Here is a 21,175-nt window from a genome sequence, read left to right as displayed (position 1 = left end):
AGACGGTGGCTTCCTTTCATTCTCGCTGACACTCTTTTATCACACAACCCACCTGACACTTTTGTCCACCCGTTCCAACCTGATTGCAGTCGCCTCTTCACCTCTTTTCCACACTCTCCGTTGCTCTGAACCGTTGACCCTAAGTACTTAAAGTCCTGCACCTTCTTCACCTCTGCCCCCTGTAACCTCACCGTTCCACCTGGGTCCCTCTCATTGACACACATCTCAGTTTTCCAGAGCAGACCTCCATCTATCTAGATTTTCCTCCACCTGCTCCCTGTTCTCACTACAAATCACAATGTCATCCGCAAACATCATAGTCCACGGAGATTCCAGTCTAACCTCATCTGTCAGCCTGTCCGCCACCAGAGCAAGGAAGAAGGGGCTCAGAGCCGATCCTTGATGCAGACCCACCGCCACCTTGAACTCCTCTGTCACATCTACAGCACACCTCACCGCGGTCTTACAGCTTTCATACATGTCCTCCATCACTCTAACATACTTCTCTGCCACTCCAGAATTCCTCATACAATACCACAGCTCCTCTCTCGGCACCCTGTCATACGCTTTCTCTAAGTCTACGAAGACACAATGCAACTCCCCATGACCTTCTCTGTATTTCTCCATCGGCATCCTCAAAGCAAATACTTCATCTGTTGGACTCTTTCTAGGCATGAAACCATATTGCTCACCTCTGCCCTTAGACTAGCTTCCACTACTATTTCCCACAACTTCATTGTGTGGCTCATCAACTTTATTCCTCTGTAGTTGCCACAGCTCTGCTCATCTCCCTTGTTCTTAAAAATGGGCACCAGTACACTTCTCCTCCAGTCCTCGGCCCTCCTCTCACTCTCCAAGATCTTGTTAAACAAACTAGTCAGAAACTCTACTGCCACCTCTCCTAGACACTTTCATACCTCCACAGGTATGTCATCAGGACCCGCTGCCTTTCCACTCTTCATCCTTTTCAACGTCCTCCTCACTTCACTCTTACTAATCTTGGCTACTTCCTGCTCCACACCAGTCACCTCTTCTACTCTTTGTTCCCTTTCATTTTCCTCATTGATTAACTCTTAAAAAGTTCTCCTTCCATCTTCCCATCACAATCCTGGCACCTGTCAATTTATTTTCATCCTTATCGTTAATCACCCTAACCTGCTGCACATCCTTCCCATCTCTGTCTCTTAGTCTGGCCAACCTGAACAAATCCACCCCTCCCTCTTTAGTGTCCAACCTAGCATACAAGTCCTCATATGCTCTTTGCCACCTCTACCTTCACCTTACGCTGCATCTCCCTGTACTCTTGTCGACTCTCTTCAGTCCTCGCAGTGTCCCACTTCTTCTTAGCTAACCTTTTTCTCTGTATACACTCCTGAAGTTCCTCGTTCTGCCGCCAAATCACCTTGTCCACTTTCCTCTTTCCAGATGACACACCGAGTACCCTCGGTGTTCCCTATGAAAGTCCCCCAGTGACTTTCATTTTCAGCTGTACAAGAAATCAAGTTGTTCTGCAGTTTTTGTGTTGGTCCCACATCTTCTCCAGTGTGGCCATAATCAAAAAAGACCCCGCCCAACGTAGGGCTCGAACCCACGACCCTGAGATTAAGAGTCTCATGCTCTACCGACTGAGCTAGCCGGGCCGCTAAAAGAACACCTGAAAAGACCCTTTGACCCTCAATAAAGCAACATTTTTCCAGGCGTGTTTAAGCAAAGTCCCACTCTGTTTCAGCAATCACTTTTAGATCAGCTGCAACTATTTAGCCGTTTGTTTTCTGCATCTTCCTCCAGACAGTAAGTCTTAGGCTTGGAATAAATTGCTTCGAACTAATCGTTTGCATGCACATCATGGCCACCTCACTTGACGTGAGTTGATGTGGAGGGTCAGTTGTGCGCGTGGTCAGAAATTACTGCCAGGAGTGCCCGAGGTGCATTCTCGTAAGAATGTTGCGGCAGCATTATCTCAGCAGCACAATGGTATATGGTAGAGAAGGATTATGCAATAGTGTTGCCATGTCTTTTGCTTTGTGCAACAAAAGACAATCACGAGTTGTTAAAGTTTTCAAAGTTGTTCAATACAAATATGTCTAAATCATTAGCAACATGCAGATAAAAGTAATGTCAGGAGTGGGATTTGAACCCACGCCTCCACTGGAGACCAGAAGTCCCTTTGGGGAAGGAGTTCTTCCTTGAGTCTGGCGCCTTAGACCGCTCGGCCATCCTGACAGACGTTGGTGGGCGCCGACTCTTTAGGACAGTGGAACTAAGTCATTAGGTTGTTATTCTCTAATTCAATCAACATACTCGAGGTGTTCTTGAGGAAAGTCTCAATTTGTTGTAATACTCACCTTTGTCTCAGCTGGAAAGGGCCGTCAGTCGGGACTTTGCGCAACTTATGACAGTGTAATGAAGTGAGTGAAGCTCTTGTTTGTGAGTTTAGTGGGTTTCAGTTGGAGTGTTGGTTAGATGATCGATATTGTTTGGCAAAACGTTTGTACGGGTAGCCAAGTCTGGCTGCAGTTGCAGCTGGATTTTCTGAATTGCTACTTTTTCGAAAACCTCAGCATCCATCGTATCCATCCTAAAGTCCTGCACCTTCTTCACTTCTGCCCCCTGTAACCTCACCGTTCCACCTGGGTCCCTCTCATTGACACACATCTCAGTTTTCCAGAGCAGACCTCCATCTCTCTAGATTTTCCTCCACCTGCTCCCTGTTCTCACTACAAATCACAATGTCATCCCCAAACATCATAGTCCACGGAGATTCCAGTCTAACCTCATCTGTCAGCCTGTCCGCCACCAGAGCAAGGAAGAAGGGGCTCAGAGCCGATCCTTGATGCAGACCCACCGCCACCTTGAACTCCTCTGTCACATCTACAGCACACCTCACCGCGGTCTTACAGCTTTCATACATGTCCTCCATCACTCTAACATACTTCTCTGCCACTCCAGAATTCCTCATACAATACCACAGCTCCTCTCTCGGCACCCTGTCATACGCTTTCTCTAAGTCTACGAAGACACAATGCAACTCCCCATGACCTTCTCTGTATTTCTCCATCGGCATCCTCAAAGCAAATACTTCATCTGTTGGACTCTTTCTAGGCATGAAACCATATTGCTCACCTCTGCCCTTAGCCTAGCTTCCACTACTATTTCCCACAACTTCATTGTGTGGCTCATCAACTTTATTCCTCTGTAGTTGCCACAGCTCTGCTCATCTCCCTTGTTCTTAAAAATGGGCACCAGTACACTTCTCCTCCAGTCCTCGGCCCTCCTCTCACTCTCCAAGATCTTGTTAAACAAACTAGTCAGAAACTCTACTGCCACCTCTCCTAGACACTTTCATACCTCCACAGGTATGTCATCAGGACCCGCTTCCTTTCCACTCTTCATCCTTTTCAACATCCTCCACACTTCACTCTTACTAATCTTGGCTACTTCCTGCTCCACACCATTCATTGCTACTTTTTCGAAAACCTCAGCATCCATCGTAGGGCTTGCAGCCTGTTGTTACGCTTATGCACAGTTTGAGAAAGCTGATTGGAAACATGGTTACGTGTATAAACGACAACAAAATTGCGGTACTCCGAGTGGTATCTAGTCGGGTAAAGTCGGTTTCCATATCCCAATTTGTGAAATCACCTCCCCTGAGAAAGCCGACTGTAATTTGGCTACTTTACTGTGTGTAATTGCAGGAAGTGACTTTCAATTTCAGCTGTACAAGAAATCAAGGTTTTGTGCAGTTTTAGTGTTGGTCCCAGATCTTATCCATTGTGGCCGTATTAAAAGCACCACACATAACGTGGGGCTCGAACCCACGACCCTGAGATTAAAAGTCTCATGCTCTACCGCCTGAGCTAGCCGGGCCTCAAAGAGGACCCTGAAAAGACCCTTTGACCTTCAATGAGCAACATATTTCCAGGCGTCTTTGAGCAAAGTCCCACTTTATTTCAGCAATCGCTCTTAGATCAGCTGCAACTATTTAGCCGTTTGTTTTCTGCAACTTCCTCCAGACAGTAAGTCTTAAGCTTGGAGTATATTGCTTTGAACTAACCGTTTGTCCTCATTCTTGATCCTGTCCATCCTCGTTACTCCCAAAGAGAACCTCAACATCTTAAGCTCTGCTACCTCCAGCTCTGCCTCCTGTGTTTTCTTTAGTGCCGCTGTCTCTAAGCCGAAGAACATCGCTGGTCTCACCACTGTCTTGAGACGGTGGCTTCCTTTCATTCTCGCTGACACTCTTTTATCACACAACCCACCTGACACTTTTGTCCACACTGCCGCCAAATCACCTTGACCACTTTCCTCTTTCCAGATGACACACCGAGTACCCTCGGTGTTCCCTATGAAAGTCCCCCAGTGACTTTCATTTTCAGCTGTACAAGAAATCAAGTTGTTCTGCAGTTTTTGTGTTGGTCCCACATCTTCTCCAGTGTGGCCATAATCAAAAAAGACCCCGCCCAACGTGGGGCTCCAACCCACGACCCTGAGATTAAGAGTCTCATGCTCTACCGACTGAGCTAGCCGGGCCGCTAAAAGGACACCTGAAAAGACCCTTTGACCCTCAATAAAGCAACATTTTTCCAGGCGTGTTTAAGCAAAGTCCCACTCTGTTTCAGCAATCACTTTTAGATCAGCTGCAACTATTTAGCTGTTTGTTTTCTGCATCTTCCTCCAGACAGTAAGTCTTAGGCTTGGAATAAATTGCTTCGAACTAATCGTTTGCATGCACATCATGGCCACCTCACTTGACGTGAGTTGATGTGGAGGGTCAGTTGTGCGCGTGGTCAGAAATTACTGCCAGGAGTGCCCGAGGTGCATTCTCGTAAGAATGTTGCGGCAGCATTATCTCAGCAGCACAATGGTATATGGTAGAGAAGGATTATGCAATAGTGTTGCCATGTCTTTTGCTTTGTGCAACAAAAGACAATCACGAGTTGTTAAAGTTTTCAAATTTGTTCAATACAATTATGTCTAAATCATTAGCAACATGCAGATAAAAGTAATGTCAGGAGTGGGATTTGAACCCACGCCTCCACTGGAGACCAGAAGTCCCTTTGGGGAAGGAGTTCTTCCTTGAGTCTGGCGCCTTAGACCGCTCGGCCATCCTGACAGCTGTTGGTGGGCGTCGACTCTTTAGGACAGTGGAACTAAGTCATTAGGTTGTTATTCTCTAATTCAATCAACATACTCGAGGTGTTCTTGAGGAAAGTCTCAATTTGTTGCAATACTCACCTTTGTTTCAGCTGGAAAGGGCCGTCAGTCGGGACTTTGCGCAACTTATGACAGTGTAATGAAGTGAGTGAAGCTCTTGTTTGTGAGTTTAGTGGGTTTCAGTTGGAGTGTTGGTTAGATGATCGATATTGTTTGGCAAAACGTTTGTACGGGTAGCCAAGTCTGGCTGCAGTTGCAGCTGGATTTTCTGAATTGCTACTTTTTCGAAAACCTCATCATCCATCGTAGGGCTTGCAGCCTTTTGTTACGCTTATGCACAGTTTGAGAAAGCTGATTGGAAACTTGGTTACGTGTATAAACGACAACAAAATTGCGGTACTCCGAGTGGTATCTAGTCGGGTAAAGTCGGTTTCCATATCCCAATTTGTGAAATCACCTCCCCTGAGAAAGCCGACTGTAATTTGGCTACTTTACTGTGTGTAATTGCAGGAAGTGACTTTCATTTTCAGCTGTACAAGAAATCAAGGTTTTGTGGAGTTTTAGTGTTGGTCCCAGATCTTATCCAGTGTGGCCGTATTAAAAGCACCACACATAACGTGGGGCTCGAACCCACGACCCTGAGATTAAAACTCTCATGCTCTACCACCTGAGCTAGCCGGGCCTCAAAGAGGACCCTGAAAAGACCCTTTGACCTTCAATGAAGCAACATATTTCCAGGCGTCTTTGAGCAAAGTCTCACTTTGTTTCAGCAATCGCTCTTACATCAGCTGCAACTATTTAGCCGTTTGTTTTCTGCAACTTCCTCCAGACAGTAAGTCTTAGGCTTGGAGTATATTGCTTTGAACTAACCGTTTGTCCTCATTCTTGATCCTGTCCATCCTCATTAAGTCTTCATTCATTCCTCATTAAGACTGCGATTGCAGTCGCCTCTTCAACTCTTTTCCACACTCTCCGTTGCTCTGAACCGTTGACCCTAAGTACTTAAAGTCCTGCACCTTCTTCACTTCTGCCCCCTGTAACCTCACCGTTCCACCTAGGTCCCTCTCATTGACACACATCTCAGTTTTCCAGAGCAGACCTCCATCTCTCTAGATTTTCCTCCACCTGCTCCCTGTTCTCACTACAAATCACAATGTCATCCGCAAACATCATAGTCCACGGAGATTCCAGTCTAACCTCATCTGTCAACCGGTCCGCCACCAGAGCAAGGAAGAAGGGGCTCAGAGCCGATCCTTGATGCAGACCCACCGCCACCTTGAACTCCTCTGTCACATCTACAGCACACCTCACCGCGGTCTTACAGCTTTCATACATGTCCTCCATCACTCTAACATACTTCTCTGCCACTCCAGAATTCCTCATACAATACCACAGCTCCTCTCTCGGCACCCTGTCATACGCTTTCTCTAAGTCTACGAAGACACAATGCAACTCCCCATGACCTTCTCTGTATTTCTCCATCGGCATCCTCAAAGCAAATACTTCATCTGTTGGACTCTTTCTAGGCATGAAACCATATTGCTCACCTCTGCCCTTAGACTAGCTTCCACTACTATTTCCCACAACTTCATTGTGTGGCTCATCAACTTTATTCCTCTGTAGTTGCCACAGCTCTGCTCATCTCCCTTGTTCTTAAAAATGGGCACCAGTACACTTCTCCTCCAGTCCTCGGCCCTCCTCTCACTCTCCAAGATCTTGTTAAACAAACTAGTCAGAAACTCTACTGCCACCTCTCCTAGACACTTTCATACCTCCACAGGTATGTCATCAGGACCCGCTGCCTTTCCACTCTTCATCCTTTTCAACGTCCTCCTCACTTCACTCTTACTAATCTTGGCTACTTCCTGCTCCACACCAGTCACCTCTTCTACTCTTTGTTCCCTTTCATTTTCCTCATTGATTAACTCTTAAAAAGTTCTCCTTCCATCTTCCCATCACAATCCTGGCACCTGTCAATTTATTTTCATCCTTATCGTTAATCACCCTAACCTGCTGCACATCCTTCCCATCTCTGTCTCTTAGTCTGGCCAACCTGAACAAATCCACCCCTCCCTCTTTAGTGTCCAACCTAGCATACAAGTCCTCATATGCTCTTTGCCACCTCTACCTTCACCTTACGCTGCATCTCCCTGTACTCTTGTCGACTCTCTTCAGTCCTCGCAGTGTCCCACTTCTTCTTAGCTAACCTTTTTCTCTGTATACACTCCTGAAGTTCCTCGTTCTGCCGCCAAATCACCTTGTCCACTTTCCTCTTTCCAGATGACACACCGAGTACCCTCGGTGTTCCCTATGAAAGTCCCCCAGTGACTTTCATTTTCAGCTGTACAAGAAATCAAGTTGTTCTGCAGTTTTTGTGTTGGTCCCACATCTTCTCCAGTGTGGCCATAATCAAAAAAGACCCCGCCCAACGTGGGGCTCGAACCCACGACCCTGAGATTAAGAGTCTCATGCTCTACCGACTGAGCTAGCCGGGCCGCTAAAAGAACACCTGAAAAGACCCTTTGACCCTCAATAAAGCAACATTTTTCCAGGCGTGTTTAAGCAAAGTCCCACTCTGTTTCAGCAATCACTTTTAGATCAGCTGCAACTATTTAGCCGTTTGTTTTCTGCATCTTCCTCCAGACAGTAAGTCTTAGGCTTGGAATAAATTGCTTCGAACTAATCGTTTGCATGCACATCATGGCCACCTCACTTGACGTGAGTTGATGTGGAGGGTCAGTTGTGCGCGTGGTCAGAAATTACTGCCAGGAGTGCCCGAGGTGCATTCTCGTAAGAATGTTGCGGCAGCATTATCTCAGCAGCACAATGGTATATGGTAGAGAAGGATTATGCAATAGTGTTGCCATGTCTTTTGCTTTGTGCAACAAAAGACAATCACGAGTTGTTAAACTTTTCAAAGTTGTTCAATACAAATATGTCTAAATCATTAGCAACATGCAGATAAAAGTAATGTCAGGAGTGGGATTTGAACCCACGCCTCCACTGGAGACCAGAAGTCCCTTTGGGGAAGGAGTTCTTCCTTGAGTCTGGCGCCTTAGACCGCTCGGCCATCCTGACAGACGTTGGTGGGCGCCGACTCTTTAGGACAGTGGAACTAAGTCATTAGGTTGTTATTCTCTAATTCAATCAACATACTCGAGGTGTTCTTGAGGAAAGTCTCAATTTGTTGTAATACTCACCTTTGTCTCAGCTGGAAAGGGCCGTCAGTCGGGACTTTGCGCAACTTATGACAGTGTAATGAAGTGAGTGAAGCTCTTGTTTGTGAGTTTAGTGGGTTTCAGTTGGAGTGTTGGTTAGATGATCGATATTGTTTGGCAAAACGTTTGTACGGGTAGCCAAGTCTGGCTGCAGTTGCAGCTGGATTTTCTGAATTGCTACTTTTTCGAAAACCTCAGCATCCATCGTATCCATCCTAAAGTCCTGCACCTTCTTCACTTCTGCCCCCTGTAACCTCACCGTTCCACCTGGGTCCCTCTCATTGACACACATCTCAGTTTTCCAGAGCAGACCTCCATCTCTCTAGATTTTCCTCCACCTGCTCCCTGTTCTCACTACAAATCACAATGTCATCCCCAAACATCATAGTCCACGGAGATTCCAGTCTAACCTCATCTGTCAGCCTGTCCGCCACCAGAGCAAGGAAGAAGGGGCTCAGAGCCGATCCTTGATGCAGACCCACCGCCACCTTGAACTCCTCTGTCACATCTACAGCACACCTCACCGCGGTCTTACAGCTTTCATACATGTCCTCCATCACTCTAACATACTTCTCTGCCACTCCAGAATTCCTCATACAATACCACAGCTCCTCTCTCGGCACCCTGTCATACGCTTTCTCTAAGTCTACGAAGACACAATGCAACTCCCCATGACCTTCTCTGTATTTCTCCATCGGCATCCTCAAAGCAAATACTTCATCTGTTGGACTCTTTCTAGGCATGAAACCATATTGCTCACCTCTGCCCTTAGCCTAGCTTCCACTACTATTTCCCACAACTTCATTGTGTGGCTCATCAACTTTATTCCTCTGTAGTTGCCACAGCTCTGCTCATCTCCCTTGTTCTTAAAAATGGGCACCAGTACACTTCTCCTCCAGTCCTCGGCCCTCCTCTCACTCTCCAAGATCTTGTTAAACAAACTAGTCAGAAACTCTACTGCCACCTCTCCTAGACACTTTCATACCTCCACAGGTATGTCATCAGGACCCGCTTCCTTTCCACTCTTCATCCTTTTCAACATCCTCCACACTTCACTCTTACTAATCTTGGCTACTTCCTGCTCCACACCATTCATTGCTACTTTTTCGAAAACCTCAGCATCCATCGTAGGGCTTGCAGCCTGTTGTTACGCTTATGCACAGTTTGAGAAAGCTGATTGGAAACATGGTTACGTGTATAAACGACAACAAAATTGCGGTACTCCGAGTGGTATCTAGTCGGGTAAAGTCGGTTTCCATATCCCAATTTGTGAAATCACCTCCCCTGAGAAAGCCGACTGTAATTTGGCTACTTTACTGTGTGTAATTGCAGGAAGTGACTTTCAATTTCAGCTGTACAAGAAATCAAGGTTTTGTGCAGTTTTAGTGTTGGTCCCAGATCTTATCCATTGTGGCCGTATTAAAAGCACCACACATAACGTGGGGCTCGAACCCACGACCCTGAGATTAAAAGTCTCATGCTCTACCGCCTGAGCTAGCCGGGCCTCAAAGAGGACCCTGAAAAGACCCTTTGACCTTCAATGAGCAACATATTTCCAGGCGTCTTTGAGCAAAGTCCCACTTTATTTCAGCAATCGCTCTTAGATCAGCTGCAACTATTTAGCCGTTTGTTTTCTGCAACTTCCTCCAGACAGTAAGTCTTAAGCTTGGAGTATATTGCTTTGAACTAACCGTTTGTCCTCATTCTTGATCCTGTCCATCCTCGTTACTCCCAAAGAGAACCTCAACATCTTAAGCTCTGCTACCTCCAGCTCTGCCTCCTGTGTTTTCTTTAGTGCCGCTGTCTCTAAGCCGAAGAACATCGCTGGTCTCACCACTGTCTTGAGACGGTGGCTTCCTTTCATTCTCGCTGACACTCTTTTATCACACAACCCACCTGACACTTTTGTCCACACTGCCGCCAAATCACCTTGACCACTTTCCTCTTTCCAGATGACACACCGAGTACCCTCGGTGTTCCCTATGAAAGTCCCCCAGTGACTTTCATTTTCAGCTGTACAAGAAATCAAGTTGTTCTGCAGTTTTTGTGTTGGTCCCACATCTTCTCCAGTGTGGCCATAATCAAAAAAGACCCCGCCCAACGTGGGGCTCCAACCCACGACCCTGAGATTAAGAGTCTCATGCTCTACCGACTGAGCTAGCCGGGCCGCTAAAAGGACACCTGAAAAGACCCTTTGACCCTCAATAAAGCAACATTTTTCCAGGCGTGTTTAAGCAAAGTCCCACTCTGTTTCAGCAATCACTTTTAGATCAGCTGCAACTATTTAGCCGTTTGTTTTCTGCATCTTCCTCCAGACAGTAAGTCTTAGGCTTGGAATAAATTGCTTCGAACTAATCGTTTGCATGCACATCATGGCCACCTCACTTGACGTGAGTTGATGTGGAGGGTCAGTTGTGCGCGTGGTCAGAAATTACTGCCAGGAGTGCCCGAGGTGCATTCTCGTAAGAATGTTGCGGCAGCATTATCTCAGCAGCACAATGGTATATGGTAGAGAAGGATTATGCAATAGTGTTGCCATGTCTTTTGCTTTGTGCAACAAAAGACAATCACGAGTTGTTAAAGTTTTCAAATTTGTTCAATACAATTATGTCTAAATCATTAGCAACATGCAGATAAAAGTAATGTCAGGAGTGGGATTTGAACCCACGCCTCCACTGGAGACCAGAAGTCCCTTTGGGGAAGGAGTTCTTCCTTGAGTCTGGCGCCTTAGACCGCTCGGCCATCCTGACAGCTGTTGGTGGGCGTCGACTCTTTAGGACAGTGGAACTAAGTCATTAGGTTGTTATTCTCTAATTCAATCAACATACTCGAGGTGTTCTTGAGGAAAGTCTCAATTTGTTGCAATACTCACCTTTGTTTCAGCTGGAAAGGGCCGTCAGTCGGGACTTTGCGCAACTTATGACAGTGTAATGAAGTGAGTGAAGCTCTTGTTTGTGAGTTTAGTGGGTTTCAGTTGGAGTGTTGGTTAGATGATCGATATTGTTTGGCAAAACGTTTGTACGGGTAGCCAAGTCTGGCTGCAGTTGCAGCTGGATTTTCTGAATTGCTACTTTTTCGAAAACCTCATCATCCATCGTAGGGCTTGCAGCCTTTTGTTACGCTTATGCACAGTTTGAGAAAGCTGATTGGAAACTTGGTTACGTGTATAAACGACAACAAAATTGCGGTACTCCGAGTGGTATCTAGTCGGGTAAAGTCGGTTTCCATATCCCAATTTGTGAAATCACCTCCCCTGAGAAAGCCGACTGTAATTTGGCTACTTTACTGTGTGTAATTGCAGGAAGTGACTTTCATTTTCAGCTGTACAAGAAATCAAGGTTTTGTGGAGTTTTAGTGTTGGTCCCAGATCTTATCCAGTGTGGCCGTATTAAAAGCACTACACATAACGTGGGGCTCGAACCCACGACCCTGAGATTAAAACTCTCATGCTCTACCACCTGAGCTAGCCGGGCCTCAAAGAGGACCCTGAAAAGACCCTTTGACCTTCAATGAAGCAACATATTTCCAGGCGTCTTTGAGCAAAGTCTCACTTTGTTTCAGCAATCGCTCTTACATCAGCTGCAACTATTTAGCCGTTTGTTTTCTGCAACTTCCTCCAGACAGTAAGTCTTAGGCTTGGAGTATATTGCTTTGAACTAACCGTTTGTCCTCATTCTTGATCCTGTCCATCCTCATTAAGTCTTCATTCATTCCTCATTAAGACTGCGATTGCAGTCGCCTCTTCAACTCTTTTCCACACTCTCCGTTGCTCTGAACCGTTGACCCTAAGTACTTAAAGTCCTGCACCTTCTTCACTTCTGCCCCCTGTAACCTCACCGTTCCACCTAGGTCCCTCTCATTGACACACATCTCAGTTTTCCAGAGCAGACCTCCATCTCTCTAGATTTTCCTCCACCTGCTCCCTGTTCTCACTACAAATCACAATGTCATCCGCAAACATCATAGTCCACGGAGATTCCAGTCTAACCTCATCTGTCAACCGGTCCGCCACCAGAGCAAGGAAGAAGGGGCTCAGAGCCGATCCTTGATGCAGACCCACCGCCACCTTGAACTCCTCTGTCACATCTACAGCACACCTCACCGCGGTCTTACAGCTTTCATACATGTCCTCCATCACTGTAACATACTTCTCTGCCACTCCAGAATTCCTCATACAATACCACAGCTCCTCTCTCGGCACCCTGTCATACGCTTTCTCTAAGTCTACGAAGACACAATGCAACTCCCCATGACCTTCTCTGTATTTCTCCATCGGCATCCTCAAAGCAAATACTTCATCTGTTGGACTCTTTCTAGGCATGAAACCATATTGCTCACCTCTGCCCTTAGCCTAGCTTCCACTACTATTTCCCACAACTTCATTTTGTGGCTCATCAACTTTATTCCTCTGTAGTTGCCACAGCTCTGCTCATCTCCCTTGTTCTTAAAAATGGGCACCAGTACACTTGTCCTCCAGTCCTCGGCCCTCCTCTCACTCTCCAAGATCTTGTTAAACAAACTAGTCAGAAACTCTACTGCAACCTCTCCTAGACACTTTCATACCTCCACAGGTATGTCATCAGGACCCGCTGCCTTTCCACTCTTCATCCTCTTCAACGTCCTCCTCACTTCACTCTTACTAATCTTGGCTACTTCCTGCTCCACGCCAGTCACCTCTTCTACTCTTTGTTCCCTTTCATTTTCCTCATTGATTAACTCTTAAAAAGTTCTCCTTCCATCTTCCCATCACAATCCTGGCACCTGTCAATTTATTTCCATCCTTATCGTTAATCACCCTAACCTGCTGCACATCCTTCCCATCTCTGTCTCTTAGTCTGGCCAACCTGAACAAATCCACCTCTCCCTCTTTAGTGTCCAACCTAGCATACAAGTCCTCATATGCTCTTTGCCACCTCTACCTTCACCTTACGCTGCATCTCCCGGTACTCTTGTCGACTCTCTTCAGTCCTCGCAGTGTCCCACTTCTTCTTAGCTAACCTTTTTCTCTGTATACACTCCTGAAGTTCCTCGTTCTCCCGCCAAATCACCTTGTCCACTTTCCTCTTTCCAGATGACACACGGAGTACCCTCGGTGTTCCCTACGAAAGTCCCCCAGTGACTTTCATTTTCAGCTGTACAAGATATCAAGTTGTTCTGCAGTTTTTGTGTTGGTCCCAGATCTTCTCCAGTGTGGCCATAATCAAAAAAGACCCCGCCCAACGTGGGGCTCGAACCCACGACCCTGAGATTAAGAGTGTCATGCTCTACCAACTGAGCTAGCCGGGCCGCTAAAAGGACACCTGAAAAGACCCTTTGACCCTCAATAAAGCAACATTTTTCCAGGCGTGTTTAAGCAAAGTCCCACTCTGTTTCAGCAATCACTTTTAGATCAGCTGCAACTATTTAGCCGTTTGTTTTCTGCATCTTCCTCCAGACAGTAAGTCTTAAGCTTAGAATAAATTGCTTCGAACTAATCGTTTGCATGCACATCATGGCCACCTCACTTGACGTGAGTTGATGTGGAGGGTCAGTTGTGCGCCTGGTCAGAAATTACTGCCAGGAGTGCCCGAGGTGCATTCTCGTAAGAATGTTGCGGCAGCATTATCTCAGCAGCACAATGGTATATGGTAGAGAAGGATTATGCAATAGTGTTGCCATGTCTTTTGCTTTGTGCAACAAAAGACAATCACGAGTTGTTAAAGTTTTCAAATTTGTTCAATACAATTATGTCTAAATCATTAGCAACATGCAGATAAAAGTAATGTCAGGAGTGGGATTTGAACCCACGCCTCCACTGGAGACCAGAAGTCCCTTTGGGGAAGGAGTTCTTCCTTGAGTCTGGCGCCTTAGACCGCTCGGCCATCCTGACAGACGTTGGTGGGCGCCGACTCTTTAGGACAGTGGAACTAAGTCATTAGGTTGTTATTCTCTAATTCAATCAACATACTCGAGGTGTTCTTGAGGAAAGTCTCAATTTGTTGTAATACTCACCTTTGTCTCAGCTGGAAAGGGCCGTCAGTCGGGACTTTGCGCAACTTATGACAGTGTAATGAAGTGAGTGAAGCTCTTGTTTGTGAGTTTAGTGGGTTTCAGTTGGAGTGTTGGTTAGATGATCGATATTGTTTGGCAAAACGTTTGTACGGGTAGCCAAGTCTGGCTGCAGTTGCAGCTGGATTTTCTGAATTGCTACTTTTTCGAAAACCTCAGCATCCATCGTATCCATCCTAAAGTCCTGCACCTTCTTCACTTCTGCCCCCTGTAACCTCACCGTTCCACCTGGGTCCCTCTCATTGACACACATCTCAGTTTTCCAGAGCAGACCTCCATCTCTCTAGATTTTCCTCCACCTGCTCCCTGTTCTCACTACAAATCACAATGTCATCCCCAAACATCATAGTCCACGGAGATTCCAGTCTAACCTCATCTGTCAGCCTGTCCGCCACCAGAGCAAGGAAGAAGGGGCTCAGAGCCGATCCTTGATGCAGACCCACCGCCACCTTGAACTCCTCTGTCACATCTACAGCACACCTCACCGCGGTCTTACAGCTTTCATACATGTCCTCCATCACTCTAACATACTTCTCTGCCACTCCAGAATTCCTCATACAATACCACAGCTCCTCTCTCGGCACCCTGTCATACGCTTTCTCTAAGTCTACGAAGACACAATGCAACTCCCCATGACCTTCTCTGTATTTCTCCATCGGCATCCTCAAAGCAAATACTTCATCTGTTGGACTCTTTCTAGGCATGAAACCATATTGCTCACCTCTGCCCTTAGCCTAGCTTCCACTACTATTTCCCACAACTTCATTGTGTGGCTCATCAACTTTATTCCTCTGTAGTTGCCACAGCTCTGCTCATCTCCCTTGTTCTTAAAAATGGGCACCAGTACACTTCTCCTCCAGTCCTCGGCCCTCCTCTCACTCTCCAAGATCTTGTTAAACAAACTAGTCAGAAACTCTACTGCCACCTCTCCTAGACACTTTCATACCTCCACAGGTATGTCATCAGGACCCGCTTCCTTTCCACTCTTCATCCTTTTCAACATCCTCCACACTTCACTCTTACTAATCTTGGCTACTTCCTGCTCCACACCATTCATTGCTACTTTTTCGAAAACCTCAGCATCCATCGTAGGGCTTGCAGCCTGTTGTTACGCTTATGCACAGTTTGAGAAAGCTGATTGGAAACATGGTTACGTGTATAAACGACAACAAAATTGCGGTACTCCGAGTGGTATCTAGTCGGGTAAAGTCGGTTTCCATATCCCAATTTGTGAAATCACCTCCCCTGAGAAAGCCGACTGTAATTTGGCTACTTTACTGTGTGTAATTGCAGGAAGTGACTTTCAATTTCAGCTGTACAAGAAATCAAGGTTTTGTGCAGTTTTAGTGTTGGTCCCAGATCTTATCCATTGTGGCCGTATTAAAAGCACCACACATAACGTGGGGCTCGAACCCACGACCCTGAGATTAAAAGTCTCATGCTCTACCGCCTGAGCTAGCCGGGCCTCAAAGAGGACCCTGAAAAGACCCTTTGACCTTCAATGAGCAACATATTTCCAGGCGTCTTTGAGCAAAGTCCCACTTTATTTCAGCAATCGCTCTTAGATCAGCTGCAACTATTTAGCCGTTTGTTTTCTGCAACTTCCTCCAGACAGTAAGTCTTAAGCTTGGAGTATATTGCTTTGAACTAACCGTTTGTCCTCATTCTTGATCCTGTCCATCCTCGTTACTCCCAAAGAGAACCTCAACATCTTAAGCTCTGCTACCTCCAGCTCTGCCTCCTGTGTTTTCTTTAGTGCCGCTGTCTCTAAGCCGAAGAACATCGCTGGTCTCACCACTGTCTTGAGACGGTGGCTTCCTTTCATTCTCGCTGACACTCTTTTATCACACAACCCACCTGACACTTTTGTCCACACTGCCGCCAAATCACCTTGACCACTTTCCTCTTTCCAGATGACACACCGAGTACCCTCGGTGTTCCCTATGAAAGTCCCCCAGTGACTTTCATTTTCAGCTGTACAAGAAATCAAGTTGTTCTGCAGTTTTTGTGTTGGTCCCACATCTTCTCCAGTGTGGCCATAATCAAAAAAGACCCCGCCCAACGTGGGGCTCCAACCCACGACCCTGAGATTAAGAGTCTCATGCTCTACCGACTGAGCTAGCCGGGCCGCTAAAAGGACACCTGAAAAGACCCTTTGACCCTCAATAAAGCAACATTTTTCCAGGCGTGTTTAAGCAAAGTCCCACTCTGTTTCAGCAATCACTTTTAGATCAGCTGCAACTATTTAGCCGTTTGTTTTCTGCATCTTCCTCCAGACAGTAAGTCTTAGGCTTGGAATAAATTGCTTCGAACTAATCGTTTGCATGCACATCATGGCCACCTCACTTGACGTGAGTTGATGTGGAGGGTCAGTTGTGCGCGTGGTCAGAAATTACTGCCAGGAGTGCCCGAGGTGCATTCTCGTAAGAATGTTGCGGCAGCATTATCTCAGCAGCACAATGGTATATGGTAGAGAAGGATTATGCAATAGTGTTGCCATGTCTTTTGCTTTGTGCAACAAAAGACAATCACGAGTTGTTAAAGTTTTCAAATTTGTTCAATACAATTATGTCTAAATCATTAGCAACATGCAGATAAAAGTAATGTCAGGAGTGGGATTTGAACCCACGCCTCCACTGGAGACCAGAAGTCCCTTTGGGGAAGGAGTTCTTCCTTGAGTCTGGCGCCTTAGACCGCTCGGCCATCCTGACAGCTGTTGGTGGGCGTCGACTCTTTAGGACAGTGGAACTAAGTCATTAGGTTGTTATTCTCTAATTCAATCAACATACTCGAGGTGTTCTTGAGGAAAGTCTCAATTTGTTGCAATACTCACCTTTGTTTCAGCTGGAAAGGGCCGTCAGTCGGGACTTTGCGCAACTTATGACAGTGTAATGAAGTGAGTGAAGCTCTTGTTTGTGAGTTTAGTGGGTTTCAGTTGGAGTGTTGGTTAGATGATCGATATTGTTTGGCAAAACGTTTGTACGGGTAGCCAAGTCTGGCTGCAGTTGCAGCTGGATTTTCTGAATTGCTACTTTTTCGAAAACCTCATCATCCATCGTAGGGCTTGCAGCCTTTTGTTACGCTTATGCACAGTTTGAGAAAGCTGATTGGAAACTTGGTTACGTGTATAAACGACAACAAAATTGCGGTACTCCGAGTGGTATCTAGTCGGGTAAAGTCGGTTTCCATATCCCAATTTGTGAAATCACCTCCCCTGAGAAAGCCGACTGTAATTTGGCTACTTTACTGTGTGTAATTGCAGGAAGTGACTTTCATTTTCAGCTGTACAAGAAATCAAGGTTTTGTGGAGTTTTAGTGTTGGTCCCAGATCTTATCCAGTGTGGCCGTATTAAAAGCACCACACATAACGTGGGGCTCGAACCCACGACCCTGAGATTAAAACTCTCATGCTCTACCACCTGAGCTAGCCGGGCCTCAAAGAGGACCCTGAAAAGACCCTTTGACCTTCAATGAAGCAACATATTTCCAGGCGTCTTTGAGCAAAGTCTCACTTTGTTTCAGCAATCGCTCTTACATCAGCTGCAACTATTTAGCCGTTTGTTTTCTGCAACTTCCTCCAGACAGTAAGTCTTAGGCTTGGAGTATATTGCTTTGAACTAACCGTTTGTCCTCATTCTTGATCCTGTCCATCCTCATTAAGTCTTCATTCATTCCTCATTAAGACTGCGATTGCAGTCGCCTCTTCAACTCTTTTCCACACTCTCCGTTGCTCTGAACCGTTGACCCTAAGTACTTAAAGTCCTGCACCTTCTTCACTTCTGCCCCCTGTAACCTCACCGTTCCACCTAGGTCCCTCTCATTGACACACATCTCAGTTTTCCAGAGCAGACCTCCATCTCTCTAGATTTTCCTCCACCTGCTCCCTGTTCTCACTACAAATCACAATGTCATCCGCAAACATCATAGTCCACGGAGATTCCAGTCTAACCTCATCTGTCAACCGGTCCGCCACCAGAGCAAGGAAGAAGGGGCTCAGAGCCGATCCTTGATGCAGACCCACCGCCACCTTGAACTCCTCTGTCACATCTACAGCACACCTCACCGCGGTCTTACAGCTTTCATACATGTCCTCCATCACTGTAACATACTTCTCTGCCACTCCAGAATTCCTCATACAATACCACAGCTCCTCTCTCGGCACCCTGTCATACGCTTTCTCTAAGTCTACGAAGACACAATGCAACTCCCCATGACCTTCTCTGTATTTCTCCATCGGCATCCTCAAAGCAAATACTTCATCTGTTGGACTCTTTCTAGGCATGAAACCATATTGCTCACCTCTGCCCTTAGCCTAGCTTCCACTACTATTTCCCACAACTTCATTGTGTGGCTCATCAACTTTATTCCTCTGTAGTTGCCACAGCTCTGCTCATCTCCCTTGTTCTTAAAAATGGGCACCAGTACACTTGTCCTCCAGTCCTCGGCCCTCCTCTCACTCTCCAAGATCTTGTTAAACAAACTAGTCAGAAACTCTACTGCAACCTCTCCTAGACACTTTCATACCTCCACAGGTATGTCATCAGGACCCGCTGCCTTTCCACTCTTCATCCTCTTCAACGTCCTCCTCACTTCACTCTTACTAATCTTGGCTACTTCCTGCTCCACGCCAGTCACCTCTTCTACTCTTTGTTCCCTTTCATTTTCCTCATTGATTAACTCTTAAAAAGTTCTCCTTCCATCTTCCCATCACAATCCTGGCACCTGTCAATTTATTTCCATCCTTATCGTTAATCACCCTAACCTGCTGCACATCCTTCCCATCTCTGTCTCTTAGTCTGGCCAACCTGAACAAATCCACCTCTCCCTCTTTAGTGTCCAACCTAGCATACAAGTCCTCATATGCTCTTTGCCACCTCTACCTTCACCTTACGCTGCTCCCGGTACTCTTGTCGACTCTCTTCAGTCCTCGCAGTGTCCCACTTCTTCTTAGCTAACCTTTTTCTCTGTATACACTCCTGAAGTTCCTCGTTCTCCCGCCAAATCACCTTGTCCACTTTCCTCTTTCCAGATGACACACGGAGTACCCTCGGTGTTCCCTATGAAAGTCCCCCAGTGACTTTCATTTTCAGCTGTACAAGATATCAAGTTGTTCTGCAGTTTTTGTGTTGGTCCCAGATCTTCTCCAGTGTGGCCATAATCAAAAAAGACCCCGCCCAACGTGGGGCTCGAACCCACGACCCTGAGATTAAGAGTGTCATGCTCTACCAACTGAGCTAGCCGGGCCGCTAAAAGGACACCTGAAAAGACCCTTTGACCCTCAATAAAGCAACATTTTTCCAGGCGTGTTTAAGCAAAGTCCCACTCTGTTTCAGCAATCACTTTTAGATCAGCTGCAACTATTTAGCCGTTTGTTTTCTGCATCTTCCTCCAGACAGTAAGTCTTAAGCTTAGAATAAATTGCTTCGAACTAATCGTTTGCATGCACATCATGGCCACCTCACTTGACGTGAGTTGATGTGGAGGGTCAGTTGTGCGCCTGGTCAGAAATTACTGCCAGGAGTGCCCGAGGTGCATTCTCGTAAGAATGTTGCGGCAGCATTATCTCAGCAGCACAATGGTATATGGTAGAGAAGGATTATGCAATAGTGTTGCCATGTCTTTTGCTTTGTGCAACAAAAGACAATCACGAGTTGTTAAAGTTTTCAAATTTGTTCAATACAATTATGTCTAAATCATTAGCAACATGCAGATAAAAGTAATGTCAGGAGTGGGATTTGAACCCACGCCTCCACTGGAGACCAGAAGTCCCTTTGGGGAAGGAGTTCTTCCTTGAGTCTGGCGCCTTAGACCGCTCGGCCACCCTGACAGCCGTTGGTGGGCGCCGACTCTTTAGGACAGTGGAAGTAAGTCATTAGGTTGTTATTCTCTAATTCAATCAACATACTCGAGGTGTTCTTGAGGAAAGTCTCAATTTGTTGCAATACTCACCTTTGTCTCAGCTGGAAAGGGCCGTCAGTCGGGACTTTGCGCAACTTATGACAGTGTAATGAAGTGAGTGAAGCTCTTGTTTGTGAGTTTAGTGGGTTTCAGTTGGAGTGTTGGTTAGATGATCGATATTGTTTGGCAAAACGTTTGTACGGGTAGCCAAGTCTGGCTGCAGTTGCAGCTGGATTTTCTGAATTGCTACTTTTTCGAAAACCTCAGCATCCATCGTAGGGCTTGCAGCCTTTTGTTACGCTTATGCACAGTTTGAGAAAGCTGATTGGAAACATGGTTACGTGTATAAACGACAACAAAATTGCGGTACTCCGAGTGGTATCTAGTCGGGTAAAGTCGGTTTCCATATCCCAATTTGTGAAATCACCTCCCCTGAGAAAGCCGACTGTAATTTGGCTACTTTACTGTGTGTAATTGCAGGAAGTGACTTTCAATTTCAGCTGTACAAGAAATCAAGGTTTTGTGCAGTTTTAGTGTTGGTCTCAGATCTTATCCAGTGTGGCCGTATTAAAAGCACCACGCATAACGTGGGGCTCGAACCCACGACCCTGAGATTAAAAGTCTCATGCTCTACCGCCTGAGCTAGCCGGGCCTCAAAGAGGACCCTGAAAAGACCCTTTGACCTTCAATGAGCAACATATTTCCAGGCGTCTTTGAGCAAAGTCCCACTTTGTTTCAGCAATCGCTCTTAAATCAGCTGCAACTATTTAGCCGTTTGTTTTCTGCAACTTCCTCCAGACAGTAAGTCTTAAGCTTGGAGTATATTTCTTTGAACTAACCGTTTGTCCTCATTCTTG

The 21,175-nt window shown here is 46.2% G+C and overlaps 14 non-coding genes across 14 annotated transcripts; all 14 read right to left on the bottom strand.

The window, feature by feature from the left end:
- Positions 1-1,567: 1,567 nt before the first annotated feature.
- On the bottom strand, positions 1,568-1,640 carry trnak-cuu (transfer RNA lysine (anticodon CUU)). The gene has a single exon. It is a non-coding gene; the product is annotated as a tRNA-Lys (tRNA).
- A 476-nt stretch (positions 1,641-2,116) lies between these two features.
- trnal-caa (transfer RNA leucine (anticodon CAA)) lies at positions 2,117-2,223 on the bottom strand. Its single transcript has 2 exons — positions 2,186-2,223; positions 2,117-2,161 (listed from the first exon to the last, which is right to left on the bottom strand). It is a non-coding gene; the product is annotated as a tRNA-Leu (tRNA).
- Positions 2,224-4,457: 2,234 nt separating this feature from the next.
- trnak-cuu (transfer RNA lysine (anticodon CUU)) lies at positions 4,458-4,530 on the bottom strand. Its single transcript has one exon. It is a non-coding gene; the product is annotated as a tRNA-Lys (tRNA).
- Positions 4,531-5,006: 476 nt separating this feature from the next.
- On the bottom strand, positions 5,007-5,113 carry trnal-caa (transfer RNA leucine (anticodon CAA)). The gene is made up of 2 exons: positions 5,076-5,113; positions 5,007-5,051 (listed from the first exon to the last, which is right to left on the bottom strand). It is a non-coding gene; the product is annotated as a tRNA-Leu (tRNA).
- A 2,463-nt stretch (positions 5,114-7,576) lies between these two features.
- On the bottom strand, positions 7,577-7,649 carry trnak-cuu (transfer RNA lysine (anticodon CUU)). The gene has a single exon. It is a non-coding gene; the product is annotated as a tRNA-Lys (tRNA).
- A 476-nt stretch (positions 7,650-8,125) lies between these two features.
- On the bottom strand, positions 8,126-8,232 carry trnal-caa (transfer RNA leucine (anticodon CAA)). Its single transcript has 2 exons — positions 8,195-8,232; positions 8,126-8,170 (listed from the first exon to the last, which is right to left on the bottom strand). It is a non-coding gene; the product is annotated as a tRNA-Leu (tRNA).
- Positions 8,233-10,466: 2,234 nt separating this feature from the next.
- Positions 10,467-10,539, bottom strand: trnak-cuu (transfer RNA lysine (anticodon CUU)). Its single transcript has one exon. It is a non-coding gene; the product is annotated as a tRNA-Lys (tRNA).
- Positions 10,540-11,015: 476 nt separating this feature from the next.
- On the bottom strand, positions 11,016-11,122 carry trnal-caa (transfer RNA leucine (anticodon CAA)). Its single transcript has 2 exons — positions 11,085-11,122; positions 11,016-11,060 (listed from the first exon to the last, which is right to left on the bottom strand). It is a non-coding gene; the product is annotated as a tRNA-Leu (tRNA).
- Positions 11,123-13,585: 2,463 nt separating this feature from the next.
- Positions 13,586-13,658, bottom strand: trnak-cuu (transfer RNA lysine (anticodon CUU)). Its single transcript has one exon. It is a non-coding gene; the product is annotated as a tRNA-Lys (tRNA).
- A 476-nt stretch (positions 13,659-14,134) lies between these two features.
- trnal-caa (transfer RNA leucine (anticodon CAA)) lies at positions 14,135-14,241 on the bottom strand. Its single transcript has 2 exons — positions 14,204-14,241; positions 14,135-14,179 (listed from the first exon to the last, which is right to left on the bottom strand). It is a non-coding gene; the product is annotated as a tRNA-Leu (tRNA).
- A 2,234-nt stretch (positions 14,242-16,475) lies between these two features.
- trnak-cuu (transfer RNA lysine (anticodon CUU)) lies at positions 16,476-16,548 on the bottom strand. Its single transcript has one exon. It is a non-coding gene; the product is annotated as a tRNA-Lys (tRNA).
- A 476-nt stretch (positions 16,549-17,024) lies between these two features.
- Positions 17,025-17,131, bottom strand: trnal-caa (transfer RNA leucine (anticodon CAA)). The gene is made up of 2 exons: positions 17,094-17,131; positions 17,025-17,069 (listed from the first exon to the last, which is right to left on the bottom strand). It is a non-coding gene; the product is annotated as a tRNA-Leu (tRNA).
- A 2,460-nt stretch (positions 17,132-19,591) lies between these two features.
- On the bottom strand, positions 19,592-19,664 carry trnak-cuu (transfer RNA lysine (anticodon CUU)). The gene has a single exon. It is a non-coding gene; the product is annotated as a tRNA-Lys (tRNA).
- Positions 19,665-20,140: 476 nt separating this feature from the next.
- trnal-caa (transfer RNA leucine (anticodon CAA)) lies at positions 20,141-20,247 on the bottom strand. The gene is made up of 2 exons: positions 20,210-20,247; positions 20,141-20,185 (listed from the first exon to the last, which is right to left on the bottom strand). It is a non-coding gene; the product is annotated as a tRNA-Leu (tRNA).
- Between the last annotated feature and the right edge of the window lie 928 nt (positions 20,248-21,175).

The sequence above is a fragment of the Channa argus genome, unplaced genomic scaffold (assembly GCF_033026475.1).
Source record: "Channa argus isolate prfri unplaced genomic scaffold, Channa argus male v1.0 Contig139, whole genome shotgun sequence".
NCBI lineage: Eukaryota > Metazoa > Chordata > Actinopteri > Anabantiformes > Channidae > Channa > Channa argus.
Note: the sequence above shows the minus strand (reverse complement) of the source record. Positions and strands in the feature narration are given on the sequence as shown.